At 42.3% G+C, this 13,291-nt stretch overlaps 1 non-coding gene across 1 annotated transcript; it reads right to left on the bottom strand.

Annotated features, from left to right (window-relative positions):
* Positions 1–883: 883 nt before the first annotated feature.
* Positions 884–987, bottom strand: LOC112761375 (small nucleolar RNA R71). Its single transcript, XR_003181773.1, has one exon. It is a non-coding gene; the product is annotated as a small nucleolar RNA R71 (small nucleolar RNA).
* Positions 988–13,291: the final 12,304 nt, after the last annotated feature.

Here is a 13,291-nt window from a genome sequence, read left to right as displayed (position 1 = left end):
GTGCATCAAGTTTATGGCGCCGTTGCCGGGATTGATTGTGCATCAACAATGATTAAATTGGAGGATAACTAGATTGAGCATTTTTGTTTTGTTTGATTTAATTTTCTATTTGAGTAATTTACTTTCAGTTTTAGTTAATTTCTTCCCTTCCCCCTACTTTTTCGTTTCTTTTTGTTATTTACAATTCAGTTCACTAACCCATTAACTGTTTGATATATTGCATCACTCACACTAACAGTAATTCTAACAGAATACTTTTTGCATTTACTTTCCTTGCTTGTGCTTTGTTGGTTGTATGACAGGGAGAAGAGGCGGGGCTTCAACTTCCTTTGATTCTGAACCTGAGAGGACCTTCCTTAGATTAAGGAGGGAAGCAAGAGGAAAGAGAGTAGTTGGTGCTGAGGAAGAGGAGGAATACTTTGAACCAAACATGAAAGAAAACATGGAAAACCATCATGAAGAAGAGGCTCACAACCATGGCGGAGGAGGTCGAGCAAATCATGCTGGGGAGGATAGAAGAGTTTTAGGCTCTTACATCAATCCAAACCCAAGAAACTGTGGAAGTAGCATTCAAAAGCCAACCATCCATGCCAACAATTTTGAACTAAAACCACAGCTCATCACCCTTGTTCAGAACAACTGTTCGTTCGGAGGAGGTGTCCAAGAAGACCCCAATCAACATCTAACCACCTTCCTGAGAATATGTGACACAGTGAAGTCTAATGGTGTTCATCCTGACGCCTATAGACTGCTCTTATTTCCATTCTCACTCAAGGATAAGGCAGCCAAGTGGCTGGAGTCTTACCCAAAGGAGAGCTTGACAACCTGGGAAGATGTGGTGAACAAATTCTTAGCAAGATTTTACCCTCCTTAACGAATCAATAGGCTGAGAGCTGAGGTCCAAACTTTCAGGCAACAAGATGGTGAGACTCTTTATGAAGCATGGGAGAGGTTTAAGGACCTGACAAGGAGGTGTCCACCTGACATGTTCAACGAATGGGTGCAGCTGCACATTTTCTATGAAGGCCTGTCATATGAATCAAAGAAGGCCGTAGACCATTCATCCGGAGGATCTTTGAACAAGAAGAAGACCATTGAGGAGGCCATAGATGTCATTAAAACTGTAGCAGGGAATGACTACTTCTATGCTTCCGAAAGAGGGAACACGAGAGGAGTGATGGAGCTAAACAATGTAGATGCTCTGCTGGCTCAAAACAAGCTCATTGCCAAGCAGCTGGCTGACCTAACCAAGAAGATGGAGAGGAACCAAGTAGCAGCAATCACCACTTCATCAACAACCCAAGAAGGAGTGAATGAAGAAGCAGAGGAAAGTCAGGAGCAAGTCAACTACATTGGGAATTCACCTAGGCAAAACCATGATCCATACTCCAAGACCTACAACCCTGGCTGGAGGAATCACCCAAACTTTGGGTGGGGAAATCAACAAGACCAAGGCCCTGATCAAAGACGCCTAAATCCCAACAATGCAACCCATCAACATTTCACATCGAGACCATATCAACACCCCCATAACAACACCTCTCCACATTTATATCAAAACCAAAATAACTTACCTCATCCTTCCACCTCTAATCCCAATCTACCATCATTTGATGACAGACTCTCAAGGATTGAGAATCTACTTGAAAGCATAGGCAAAGAAATTCAAGACAACAAGGCATTCAAGGAGGAAGTGCGAGCAAATTTTAAGAACCAAGGAGATACAATCAAGAGGTTGGAATCTCAAGTGGGGTATCTCTCTGAGCAGATTCCCAAACCCACAGATGGATTCCCAAGTGACACAGAGAAGAATCCGAGAGGTGAAACAAAGAAAGTAAGATGGGAAGATTGCAAGATGGTCACTATAAGTGATAAGGAGACTGAGGACAAGCCAAACAAGTCGGCAGAACAACCTGGAGACACCTCAACAGAGAAGAAGGAAAAAGATTACCAAGAACCAGAAATCTCACAACAGGAGCTGCTGAGACTCTATGCACCGTTTCTCCAACGACTCAATGGTGCTGTTGAGAAGAGAATATACTCAAGATTTCTTGACTTGTTTGTATCTCTGCATGTCAACATACCATTCATCAAGACCATCCAACAAATGCCTGCATATATCAAGTATATGAAGGAACTGATTCCCAGGAAAAGCTCACTCAAGGGAGGCCAAACTATAGTGATGAACAAGGAGTGCAGCGCCCTCATTCAACCAGAGTTGCCCACAAAAAGAAAGGACCCAGGGAGTTTTCACATCCCCTGTGCCATAGGAGAAACAATGTTTGATAGAGCACTCTGTGATTTGGGAGCAAGCATCAACTTAATGCCCTTATCCCTGGTGAAGAGGCTGCAGATCAATGAGATAATGCCCACAGATGTAGTCATCAGGCTAGCAGACAAAACTCAAAAACAAGCAATAGGAGTGGTGGAAAATGTGTTGGTAAAGGTTGGGAAATACTTTATTCCTACAGAATTTGTCATCCTGGACATGGAAGAGAGTCACACTCACCCAATCATATTGGGAAGACCATTCCTAGCTACAGCCAGAGCACTCATAGATGTGGAGCGAGGGGAGCTAATATTGAGGATCCATGATGAACGACTCAGCTTTAATGTATTCAAACTCTCACAAGAAGCAAACCAAGAGAACAAAGAACCAAGCAAAGATCATAATGAGATGCTGAAAGAGGAAGCAAGTACTGAAGTACAACCAGCCCATCTGGGAAAGCCCTTGCTTGATGAACAAGGAAATAAGCAGTTGTCACAGCTCAAGGAAAAGCTGGAGGAACCTAAACCACCAGAGACATGTGAAGACAACAACAAAATTCCCTTAGAAGAAGAAGTCACAAAGAGCAAGGCAATATCAAAAGGGACAAAGAAGAAGGTACCAAGGGGGCGGAGGAACAAGAAGATCCCTACAGAGGACTTCTCTCTAGGGGATAAAGTGATCTCAGCTTACTTCCCAGATATCCCCCTAATCTCCCCACTGTACCATCTCAGTTACCTAAGGTCTTCACTATCAACAGAGTTCTCTCCTTGGAACATGTAGAGATCATTGATACAACCAATGGATATAAGTCCAAGGCAAGAGGGGAGGACTTGAAGCATTATCAACCTCCCTGATGAAGGAGAAACGTCAAGCTAGTGACGCTAAAGAAGCACTTCATGGGAGGCAACCCATGTTTTATGAGCTTTTACTAGTGAATAAGTCAATATTCATGAATTCCAAACCAAACTTGACAAACACTTGGTGAAATCCTTATATTGCAGTATATAGTGAAGAACAAGTTTGGTGTTCAAAGCATGCCACGAAAGCATGAATGCAACTGAGAGCATGCTAGTCTTGGAGCTTTGAACAGAACTTTTTATCACAGTGCTCCAAACTAAGTTTGGTGTCACCTCAGGGTGCCACGAATATGCATATAAAGATACACAGTTAGTTAGTTAGTTGGTGTTCATGAATAAACAATCTAATCCTTTTTCTTTATTATTCTAGCCGTAAATTTTGAATTTTTATGATAGTAATTTTTCTTAATTTTAGGGAGAAGGAGAGGAGTATTGAAAGGGATTGATTGGACAATGAAATGAAGACGGTTCGGCCACTTCATGAAGAGGGACTACACACTTATTCCCAAAAGGGAACGCATTGGAAAATGTTGCCATGCAACATGGAAAAGAATGGGACCCTTGAAGATCGAGCAATCCCCATCATAAAGTGATGATCCTTGTCCTTTCTCCATGCACAACCCCAACCGTCCATCATGTAACCACTCCATCAATCCACACCCTCCATTCACTCACAACCTCTCTATATAAGTGATCAGTGTTCCTCCGTACCCTAGCTTCACACTCCACACCCACTCTTCACACTTATCCATTTCGGAGCAAAGCATTTCCTAACCCATTAAAAACATTCTTCCTCACTCCCTTCATTGCACTCAACCCTAAACAACCTAAAGTCTCCACACCCTTGCCAACTTCACACATTAACCCTCACTCATGGCATCTTCGAGCTCTAAAAGAAGGAAGGAAAAGGAACCTATGGAGCAACAACCGTATGATGAAAAGAGATTTAGAAGCTTGCATCATGCATTGCAATACGGGTGGATGGTGGATAAGGAGATCATTTATGAGCTGGGATTTCAAGTTAGGAAAACTGAGTGTCCCGAAATCACAAAGAAGGTAGAAAAGAGAAGATGGGAGCTCCTCACTGATCCGGTCATTAAGGTGAATGCAAATCTTATAAGAGAGTTTTATGCAAATGCGGTCCGATATGATAAGGCAGATGAGTCATATACAAGCTTTGTGAGAGGAAAGATTGTGGATTTTGGTCCCATGAGTGTCATGAGGGCATTAAAGCTGCGGTCCATACCGTTTGAAGAAGAGAGTTATCATTCAAGAATGGACAACAACCCCAATCATGACCAGATTGTGCAAGACATTTGTGTACCAGGAGCTGACTGGGAAAGATATGCAGATAGGAGACCAAGGTTCATTAAGAGAGCAGATCTCACCCCGGAAGCAAAAGGGTGGTTCGAAATTATAAGGAGGTCCATCCTCCCAGCAGGGAACAACTCGGAGGTGAATCTCAAGAGAGCCACAATGGTGCACTGTATACTCAAAGGAGGAGAGATCAAGGTTCATGAACTCATAGCAGAAGGCATTAGAAAAATGGCAGAGAAAAGCGACTCAAGAGGAACGTTAGGTTACCCCAGCACTATTTACCGACTGTGCAAGAAAGCTGGGGTGGTGTTTGAAGATGAGGACCCCGTGTGGATAAAAGAGGGCATTCCAATAACCATTCGACGAATGCATGCTACCGCATCCCCCCTGCCTCAACAGAAGCAAAGGAAGAGGCCAACCCCTCAAGCAGTAGAAGGACAAGTCTTAGAAGGGCAAGCATCAGTCACCTTGGATATGCACCAACTGCAGGAAGCTATTGATGGCCTATCTCGACAATATTTGGAAAGCCAAGGAGCACAGAAAGAGCTTCAACTACAGATGATGGGGCAGCAAGCTAAGAGGGATCACTCTCAAGATGGATGACTTAACAAGGGGAGTGGCAAAAGCAAATGATAGAGCAACAACTGAGTCAAGGACAACAATGGGGTGAAACATTCCACAGGATGGAACAGAGGCAAAATGAACAACAAGAATCCATCCAGAGGCTAATCAATATCCAAACACATCAAGGTGCACACATACATGAGATGCATCGAAGATAAATAGAACAGGCAGAACTACTGGACGAGCAAAGGGCATTCGCAGAAGGAGTTTACCTGAGCGAGACTGGGCATCATATAAACACTCAAGTCAGGCTCGGTTACTTAGTAGGACAGCTGCCTATATTGCATCCAGGAATTACAAGGTACGAAGAAATGAGGGATGAATTAGCACGAGAAGAAAGACAAAAGGTGGAAGAGAGTCATGAATCAGTAAGGAAGGCACTTGAGGATTGGAAGCAAGCAAGATTGGCATGGATACGAGGAAACGCAAGAGGACACAAAGAGGACAAACAAGGAAGAGAGCATGGGCAACCACACGAGTAAAAGGTGGTGGAGTTCCTTCTTTGGTCCATCTTTCTCTATGCTTTAAATAAGGAAGATCTTGTATGAAATAGAACTTGCTTCCATGTTAGTTTGAATTTTTTTTATTTTGTCTTTTAAGTTTTGTGTTGAAGAGGTCTATGCTTGCTAGTCTTTATGTCACTGCATCATCACTTGGCTTACTTGTATGCTTGTTCCCTTTAAATCAAATGAAAGGAGAATGAGTGTTTTAGAAGACCAGAGAGGAGTTCATACTATGGAGTAAGTTCATGAGTTTATGGTATAGTCATAAGTTAGCTAAGTTGGTTCAACCATAAGGTGGGAAGACAACTATTTGTCCTGAATTATATGCTTTGAATACACCCCATGAGACTATCTAAATAAGAAGATCCTAATAAGAAAAAGGGAAAGAACAATAAAGGTTGAAAAATAAAAGAAAAAGAGTAAGCAATAAGGCTAGGCACCAATGGTTTTAATCTTGAGGCATGTGTCTGTGGTGCTCCTGTGTGAGGGATCTACTTGGATGAATAAGCTCTTAGGGGTGCCTTATCACTTGGTAACTTGGGTTAACTAACTCGGGATTATCAGCTAAAAGTCCACTATCAAGAGTAACCTTCACCACAGAGCATTTAGTAACCCAAAGAGGTACTGGACACCAAGGTCTCAAGAAAAGAAAATAAATAAACTATATGCCTGTGGTGTGTATGTATGGGGGAAAGAGACTTGAGGGAGTAAGTCCTTAGGGGTGTCTTAACACCTAGCACCTTGAACCAACTGGTTCGGGAGTGTTGGCTGAAAGCTTATCTTAAAGAGTCGCCCCCTTACAGAGCACTTAGCCTAAGAACACAAATAAGCCCTGAAGTAACAATAAAAGGATCAATGAATAAAAGTCTCATGGGATGCAATCACAGTGAGTATTCTAGGACATGATAAAGGTCTGAAAGCCAGTAAAGGAATGAATCTAAGTTGCTATGCATGAAACCACCATAAAACCAGGGACATGACCTCCACAAGAATGACTCATTTCTCTTGGCATTCCATTCATCATTCTCTTGTTCCAGTACTTGCTTAGGGACAAGCAAGCTTTAAGTTTGGTGTTGTGATGCCAGGGCATTTTGGCCAGTTTCACCGACCTTTTCTTTACTGTTTTTAGGGTAGTTTCATGCATTTCCTTAGAAAATAAGCTAGTTTTGGGTAAATATTCACTTACATCTTGAGTTAAGCATACATTGTGCACTTTACATGATTTCATGAGGATTTTTGCATGAATTTAATGACAAATTAGATGTTGCATTTCCCATGACTTGGATTAGAACTTTGATGCACTTTATTGCTTGATTCCAGGACAAAGGAAGCAAAGAAGAACCACATTAGTGGCTACGTTAGTTACACTAACGTGGGCACTAACGTGGAATGGGAGTAACTTGCAAAGTTAATGAGAAAAGTAATCGCCAATAACGCCCTCGAAGCCATCATAGCCCACGTTAAGAGTCACGTTAACTAAGTTAACGTGAACTCTAACGTGGAAGAAAGGAAATGAAGCCAACGTTAGTGACACTTACCTTTGTCACTAACGTTGGACCAAGCTCATAAGTGGCCACGTTAAGAGCCACGTTAACTTAGTTAACGTGGGATCTAACGTTAAGAAGTAAAGGGGAAGCCAACGTTAGTGACATTCAACTTTGTCATTAACATTGGCCAAGTCACAATAAGCTACGTTAACTCCCACGTTAACCTAGTTAACGTGGAAGCTAAGGTGAAGAAAGTAGGTGATCGACAACGTTAGTGACACCAAACATTGTCACTAACGTTGGGATTAACCCACACAAGCCCCAATAAGCCACGTTAACTCCCACGTTAACCTAGTTAATGTGGAAGCTAACGTGAAGAAGAAAGGTGATCGCCAACGTTAGTGACACCTAACATTGTCACTAACGTTGGAAGGAGCCCACACAAGCCACAATGAGCCACATTAAATCCCACGTTAACTTAGTTAACATGGAAGCTAACGTGGATAAGGGAATGATGAGCCAACGTTAGTGACACTCAACTTTGTCACTAACGTTGGAAATGGCTAGCATGGCCACGTAGAAGCCACGTTAACCTAGTTAACGTGGACTCTAACGTGAGAAATAGGGGCACATTGGAACGTTAGTGACAAAGGTAAGTGTCACTAACATTCTCGAAGGTTGGCAAGCCTACGTTAAAAGAGCCACGTTAACTAAGTTAACGTGGACTCTAACGTAGGGAAGGGGGAGACTTCTCAACGTTACTGGGAAAGGTAAGTCCCAATAACGTGTGCGAAGGGCATAGAGGCAACGTTAGTAGCAACGTTTGTGCCACTAACGTTGAAGTTAACATGGCTCTTACTTTGGTGAGGAACGTTAGTGAAAAAGGTGATTGTCACTAACGTTCTGGAACCCACATTTCCACTTAAACGTTAACACCACTAACGTCCTGAGCTAAAGTCTCTACCCACTTCACACTTTCTCTCTGCAAGCAAAGCTAAGCCCAATGAAGAAGAGAACTGCTTCAAAACTCAAGATCCAAAGGCCCATACCCAAGACTTGAAGAGCCAACTAGAAGAACAGAAGAGTAGTATATATAGGAGTAGCTTTGAATTAGATAGGGAGTTGGAAATTATAGGGAGCCTCTTGGCATAGAACTACTCTCTGTATTTTTACTTTCTCTGCACTTCTAGTTTCATTATGTATTCTCCATCTTTGTTTTCATTTTCCAGAGCTATGAACAACTAAACCCCTTTCATTGGGTTAGGGAGCTCTGTTGTAATTTGATGGATCAATACTAGTTTTCATTATTCTTCTTCTATCTTTTCTCTTGATTTTACTTGAAAGCTTTCGATCTTCATCCAATTGGGTAGTTATCTTGGAAAAGAAGCTATTCAAACTTGGATCTCTTCTAAACCTTGAAAGAGGAATGAAGAGATCATGCTAGAAATGCTTTCTCATGCTGGACCAAATTGGGTTTAGATGGATATGTGACTATAATCCTCTCAACACTTGATTTGGGAAATGCATGTGGTATAATCAGTGACCATACTTCATCTCTTCTCATGAGCAATTGACCAAGGAATTGGCTATTGATCAAGATTTGAGAGATTGAATTACAAGGAATTGTAATTCGATCACTTAAGATTGCCAAGGAGATCAATGAGTGCATTGATTGAGGAAGAGATGAAAATAAAATTGATCCGGAGAATGCAACATCTCCTGAGCCCAATGAACTCCCCATTTCTGATCTTACCCATTCTTTTTAATTTCTGTCATTTACTTTTATGAGCAATTACCCCATTCCTATTTACAATTCTACAATTTACTTTCTGTCATTTACTTCCAGCTCTTTATTTCTAGCATTTACTTCTTCTGTTATTTACCTTCCCGCCATTTTATTTTCTGAAATTCTCAACTCAAATACTGATTCGCTCAACTAGAACATTCCTCTAATTAAAGTTTCTTGATCAATCAATCCCTGTGGGATTCGACCTCACTCTATTGTGAGTTTTTACTTGACGACAAATTCGGTACACTTGCCGAAAGAAATTTGTTATGAGACAAGTTTTCCGTGCATCAACCTCCCAAAAAGAGTTATAAAGTAGTCTCTGAAAAAGACCTAACAAAGGCCCAAGATAGAGGACTGCAAAAGTAACTGGAAAGAGGACCAACGCAAAGAAATCGGCTATGGATCGATAGAGATACAAGCAAGAAGCAAGAAAACCAAGAAACAAGTTGGAACCACCCCTTCACGACCGCAAAGGATCCAGCCCAATTCAAAAAGGCCGAAGGCTCCGACATTTTTAAAAAATGCCAAGACAAACAAGCATAATATGAAATACAATATTATAAAGCTTCGGGGTCAGGATAAAAAGCACAAAAGCTACTTGTTATTTTTTCAAGATAGAAGTTGCTAAACAAGCAACCAAAAGGAATATCAACAGTCAGAAAAATATTCAAACTACAAATAAAGAGTTTCAAAGCCCACAAGTCGGGCCAACTACACAAATATCCAAAGAGAAATCAGAAAAGATCGGGTGCCTTCCCGGTAGCATCAGCAAAGGGAGAAGGAGGTCGAGTCTGAATGGGGACAGCATCCACAGTTCCATCATCCCGGTTCAGAATCTGGCAATCCGGGTCAGACACAACTGGAGGAACTAAAGAGGCTGACACTTTGGCAGAAGACACAGGGGGAGGTTCAACATCATCATCATCCTGGTCATCAGGGACAATCTTACCATCCCTCACAACATTATCCAGGCTGAAAAGAGTAAGGTCGGCCTCGGGAGCAATAATCCGAACTTGCTCCCTCATGCTCTCATAGGCAGCAGTTATGCTACCAACAAGATGACCTTGGAGCTCGGAGTAATCAGCTCGCGCATTCTCCAACTCCTCCCTCAGGCGCACCACCTCCCGATAAGATGTCACATAACTGTCCTTATGCCTCAATGCCGTGTCCTCGGCCAACCGCACAGAAGCTGCCAGAGCAAGGGAACTCGCCTTTTCGTTCTCCAGATCTTTCTCCAACTTGGCTACCTTTACCTCAAGCTCTTCCTTCAGGCCTTTCATTCAGTCGAACTCCTGTTTAGCCTCCTCCATAAACTCCTTGGTAGCATGGAGAGGAAGATTCTGAGCAGTTCAATATAGGGCAGCCCCCATATATGCCATTTTAACACTATTTCGGGTCATAAAATCCAGATGGCGAAGGATTGACACATCATCCATGGGAAGGGTACCGTAGGGACCGATTTGCTGATCTACGAATTTGATTGCATTAAAATCAGGGGCGTCAAGGTTAAAGGCCTCAATTGTTTTCTGTTTCTTATTGGGAGGATTACCAGAAGCAATGGCAGAAGTCTGTGGAGGATCAGTCAGGTGAACTCGAGGAGTGGGGATCACCTTTCTAGGGCTAGGAGAACTTGGCACGGGCGGCTTCACAGGAACTTGAGAAGATCCCTCTCCGGCCACCTTGGCCGAGATGTTTTGAGCAGCACCAGCCTTCTTCGCCTTCTTGTAGGCCTTCATGGAATCATTATTTTTTGACATCTCTGAAAATACAGAATCAACCACAAATGACGAGTTACAACATATGAAAAGCTCAGAAACAAGTATAAAAATAAGTCAGACAGTACCCAAAGCAGTTCGAACCAAAGATGGATCACTTAAGAATCTTTTTGTATCTAGATGGGGTGGTTCCCCCCACAAATCTTCAAGAACAATTACAAAAGCCCGCTCAACCTCACTAAGCATCTCCCATGTATAACGTGGAACTCTCACATTCTTTTGCCACTCTAGAAGAAAAGCAGGCTCGTCATTCTCATCAAGAAAAAAGGGGCGGACCCCCTCAACAGCACGGACTCGGAAGAAATAATTCTTAAAATCTTTAAAGGACTCATCATACATGGCAAAAACTTTATGCCCCTGGGCCGATCTGAAAGAAACCCAGGAAGCTTTCTTTTTGGAAGAACCTCCGGGCTTGGCCGAGACAAAAAGATAGAGGAAAAGAGTTTCAGAAGGTGTTACGCCTAACTCTTGGCAAAGCAGTTGAAATATTTTGATAAAACCCCAGGAATTCGGATGAGGCTGGGATGGAGCAATATTACATGACCACAACAAATCGGTCTCAAAAGCAGTAAAAGGAAAAGTAACGTCCAACTGGCTGAAGAAATATTCATAGGCGTAGAAGAAGGGACGTTCCCCCTCGACAAAAGTAGGAAAACAAGCCCTCTCATCAGAGTCAAGAGCTACAAGCTCATAATCCCTCTCCCGATCACTGCTACCACAAATCCTATGATGTTTTCTCAGCTCTACACAAAATTCAGTATCCACGACAGAGACACACATTAAGACAAGGGAGTCCAGCCAATCGGACATCCCCTCGGGAACTTTGGAAGACACCTCTACAATGTTATTGCGAGAAGACATGACGCCGACTAATCCTACAAATAAGAAAAGAAGATTGGATTACTAAAAAACATCTCGGACAAGGGGCAAAACAACTCGACTAAAATGACACAGGCGAACAAGCAGAAAAGGAAAACCCCAAGACTCAAACCAAAGTCCTGGGGCATTCTTTGGAGGCAGAAACAAAGCAAAGTTTCAAGAAATTCCTACAGTCTACGTCCCAGCATTCATCAAACAAGAAAAGAAATGTTTCAAAATGAAATAAAGGAAGTAAAAACACAAAAGTCATCCAAGCCACTATCTTTCTACAGTATATCAGCAAAAAGCATCACCAACAATCAGACAGACCAAGCGGAAATCGTCAAAGACACAAACCTTTTTTCAGAATCAAACAAAATCATCATTCCAAAACCATCATCAGAAGCACAAACAGAAATGACGGCAACATGTAAAAAACCCTAAAAAGCATCGAGCAGCAGGGAAGGCGAAAAAAACTCACACAAACAGCGAAGAAATTCCAGAACACACAGTGATCAGGCACAGCAAAAGGCAGAAAGATCCAAACTTTCTCCAAGAAAAATCAAAACTTTCTCAAAAAGTGACGTAGAAAGAGAAAGGAAGAAAAACCAAACCTGGGAAAATGGGAGAAAGCCGCAAAGGAAAGCAGAAAAGCGGAAGCGACAGGTGAAAGAGCCACCCTTCGAACTCTAAGCAAGAAACAGAAAGCGAGAGAGTAAAGGGAGAAGTTACAAAGAAGAGCGAAGAAGAGAAACCATTTTTGATTGTGAAATTCAAAATAAAAAGCTAAGAAAAAACGGGGCAATTAATACCAATTAATGAAGGTATTAAACCCTCGCACGTTCCCAAGAACAAGGCGCTGGTATAAAAGCGTGCGCTTTTAGAGGAAAACGTTCTACATTCAAAAGATTCTACAAAAGGAAGAAATCGACAAAATGCTTGAACTCGGTTTCACTAAAGAAGGACCGAAGTCAAAGGACTCGACCTCAAAAAAGAAGACCGAGCTCAAGCAGGGGCACTGTTCATACCCTTGGTCAAGCTATCCGACCCGGGATAATTGGCGACAAAGCAACCGACCTCTTCAGGTCAGACTATCCGACCTCTTCTTCTAAAGAGCTCGGCCAATCGACAGGAAAGCCCAATAAAGGGCCCAAATAGAGGAACACGACCCAAATCCACAGGCAGTTCGAGCCTACAGAGATAAGGGTGGTTCCCTTAAAGATAAGCTGACATCACCCAAAGATAAGATAAGATAAGACAAGATAACTAACTTATCTTATCTAAAAGGTCACTCCACACCATTATAAATACACTGGAGCACCCAGGTATAACTCATACTCTGATTCTACAATAAAACCTGTTTAATACCCGTGCTAACTTAAGCATCGGAGTCTCTTGTAGGTACCCCCCACCCTCCGGTGACCAAGGATCAGAAGTGAAGCCAGCCCAACAAGTCAGACACAACAGTTCCAGCCGCCACCAGCCAACTAGACACGTCATCTCCGACCAGCACAGAAGATCTCATCCGAGATCGGCCTACAGTTTCAGGTAACTCTCGGAACAGACTCTATAAGGTAAAAGAATTCAAGACAGAATCTTGTGCAATAGAATTCAACATAAAATTCAATAGTGTGTACCTAAGTAGAACTGCAAAAGAAGTCTGAGTTTGGTATTTGTATATGGAATATGAGAATTCTTTTGAGCTAGTGATGTGATCACATCTCCCAAATAAGAAGGAGACTTGTTAATGAATTGCACTTCCTTTACTCTTTTCCCTATGATCTCAGACTTGTCTACTCATTCACTTCCAGA

The sequence above is a fragment of the Arachis hypogaea genome, chromosome 16 (assembly GCF_003086295.3).
Source record: "Arachis hypogaea cultivar Tifrunner chromosome 16, arahy.Tifrunner.gnm2.J5K5, whole genome shotgun sequence".
Taxonomy (NCBI): Eukaryota; Viridiplantae; Streptophyta; class Magnoliopsida; order Fabales; family Fabaceae; genus Arachis; species Arachis hypogaea.
The sequence above is the reverse complement of the archived record's forward strand: the minus strand, read 5'-3'. Positions and strand labels throughout refer to the sequence as shown.